The sequence below is a fragment of the Theropithecus gelada genome, unplaced genomic scaffold (genome assembly GCF_003255815.1).
Source record: "Theropithecus gelada isolate Dixy unplaced genomic scaffold, Tgel_1.0 HiC_scaffold_5540, whole genome shotgun sequence".
NCBI classification, from domain to species: Eukaryota; Metazoa; Chordata; class Mammalia; order Primates; family Cercopithecidae; genus Theropithecus; species Theropithecus gelada.
In genome coordinates, this window is record NW_020262170.1 from 1 (window position 1) to 3,082 (window position 3,082).

The 3,082-nt window shown below is 50.0% G+C and overlaps 1 pseudogene; it reads left to right on the forward strand.

Moving 5' to 3' along the window:
- The first annotated feature begins 667 nt into the window (after positions 1 to 667).
- Positions 668 to 2,902, forward strand: LOC112617876 (annotated as a pseudogene).
- Positions 2,903 to 3,082: the final 180 nt, after the last annotated feature.

Sequence of the window (3,082 nt, forward strand, 5' to 3'; positions counted from 1 at the left end):
AGCCTGGGCGAAGGAGTGAGACTCTCTCTCCAAAATTAATTAATTAAAGAAGCCAAACAAGGAAAAGGTTGGCAACCCCGAGATCAGCAAGGGCGGGACGCTGATGCCACCGCCAGGTTCGATCCACAAAGGGAGGGGCTGATAGTCCTCGAACCAGCACCAGGAACCACCCTATGGAAGCTGGCACCATGGAGAAGGCACAGGCATGGCAGGAGAGGCTCCCAGTCACCACCAGGAACAGGGAGTGTGGACACTGGTGCCTGCCTTACTGATCAGTTCGTATGTCCTGCCAGGGACTCCAATGTGTCTGAAAGAGATTGAACCAGGCTGCTAAGAGCCTGGACATGCAGCCTGTCCTGGTTCCTCTTGCACCCCCACATAGACAGCCGGAAAGAGATGGAGTGCGAAATAGATACAGCAGCCCAAGAGATGAGGCTGAGCCCAGTGGGAAGGGAATCAGGGGCTACTAGAGACAGAGAGACAGAGAAGAGGGTGGGAGACAGATGGAAGGACCTGAAACAGGAGTTAAGGGCACAGAAAAGAACATGGAGACACAGAGAGGAAGGAGAGAGACAGACACCAGGGGAGGGAAGCCTCACTCATTCTGGATCCTGTGGATGAGATGAAAAAGAGAGATGCCTTCTAAACTCACAAATTCTCTTCCTAGGAGTCCACAGAAAACCTTCCCTCCTGGCCCTCCCAGGTCCCCTGGTGAAATCAGGAGAGACGGTCACCCTGCAGTGCTGGTCAGATATCAAGTTTGAGCACTTCCTTCTGCACCGAGTGGGGAAGCTTGAGGAGCCCTTGCGTCTCATCGGAGAGCTCCATGACGGGGGCTCCAAGGCCAATGTCTCCATCAGTCCAGTGACACCTGCCCTGGCAGGGACCTACCAATGCTACGGTTCTTTTACTCACTCCCCCTATGAATGGTCAGCTCCCAGTGACCCCCTGGACATCGTGATCACAGGTGAGAGTGTCCGGACCTTCTTCTCATTGTCACTGGGACACAGAGTGAATGATCCTGGACTTGGAGGCCCAGGTGGTTGTAAGGAAAATGTGCATGGGATTCTTATGGAGAGAGACAGACTTGCTGAGGCCTGTACCAACAGAGACAGAGAAACAGGAGACACAAGCACAGACCGGGTGTCGTAACAGAGGACAGACACAGGGGCCATACAGAGAGTTAGAAAAGACAGAAAGAGTTAAAGGGGACACTCAGACAGACAGACATGTCCCAGAGAGAGGCGTCCTTCCATGTTGACTTTGTTCAGAGACCTGGCACAGGTTAGAAGTTTCATTTCTGTTTTGCCTCCACAATGTGTTTCTACCAGGAGAACCCAAAGACACCCACATTTCTGACCTGAGTTGGCCCCTGTGGCCTCAGGCCTTGTGGCACCTACAGATGCCGTGTTGATTCTGACACCTCTGCCTTCCGCGCAGTGAACAGTCATCGTCCCAGGATATCATGGCCCCAGAACACCAACCCCTGTATGCTGTGTGAATATGGGGTCCCCACACTGGATTCTGAGGCTCATATTCCAAATAACCCCACATATGATAGGATTGCTGAGAGACATAGAGAGAAATCAGGGGCATCAAAAGCAAAGGTATAAACACACAGAGAATGAACCAGAAGAAGGGGATTGAGAGACTCACAGACACATAAAGAGAAAAGAGGGCAGAGAAGTGGAGAGAATGATGGAAGGGAGCAGAGAAAAGCTCCAAAATTAGAGTCCTGAGGGAGAGGCCCAAGGACAGAGAAAGGGAGATGTGCGGATGAATTACAGAGATTCCAAAGAGAACTAGAGAGACCAAGAGGCAGAGAAAGACAGACGATAGATGGATAGATAGATATAGATAGATGATAAATAGTTAGGTGATAGATAATAGATAGGTTATAGATACATAGATGATGATTGCTTGTTTCATTGATTAATAGATGATACATAGAGATGATGATGAAGAAGATAGATAAATAGATGATACATGGAGAGAGATAGAGAGGCAAACAGAGAGAGAAATCAGAGAGAGAGAGATGATACATAGATATAGATAATAGATGATTGACGGATAGACAATTGATAGAGAGACAAATAGATGATACATAGATATAGATGACAGATAATTTATAGATAGACACTGAATAGATCAATAGATAACATATAGAAATATGCAGAAAGTTATGAACAGGACCCAAAGTGAGAAACTTAGAATTAATAAAAAGTAACATCAAGTCAACAAATCCAAGGAGGGTCAGAGAGAATAAAACAATACAAAAAGGGAAAACACACCTCGGGCTGGGAAAGTGAGGTCAGAGACCTAGAGAGACAGAGACAGTGGAAGGAGGAAACAGACATGAAGAGAGACGGGGTGGAGGGTGACAGAGAGCATTAGGCCATAGAGCAGGGCAGGGAGTTCTCAGCTCAGGTGTGAGGGGAGCTGTGACAAGGAAGAACCTCCCTGAGGAAACTGCCTCTTCTCCTTCCAGGTCTATATAGGAAACCTTCTCTCTCAGCCCAGCCGGGCCCCACAGTTCGCGCAGGAGAGAACGTGACCTTGTCCTGTAGTTCCCAGAGCTCGTTTGACATGTACCATCTATCCAGGGAGGGGGAGGCCCGTGAACTTAGGCTCCCTGCAGTGCCCAGTATCCATGGAACATTCCAGGCCGACTTCCCTCTGGGCCCTGCGACCCATGGAGGGACCTACAGATGCTTCAGTTCTTTCCATATCTCACCCTTCGAGTGGTCAGACTAGAGTGACCCACTGCCCGTTTCTGTCACAGCTGAGGAAAGCCCATGCCTGTCTCATGTCTTATGATTCCAGAGCCATAGCTGAGGGGCTTCCTGCTGATGATGGAGAGAAGCATGGACAGGTTCAGAGAGAAGACCAAGCTTCGGTGTGAGGGTGGGATCAGGACGCAGGATGGCAGAGAGGGCACCTCCAAACCCTCCTGCATGGCCTGCATGGTGGTCCGCGGTCAGGACCCCAGGCACCCAGGCAGATGAAGAAACTGGTCAGGACAGACCCAGAGGAGAGGAGACTGGGCTCAGTTTGGGGAGATCAGAGGTTCCCTCAGCCCCTC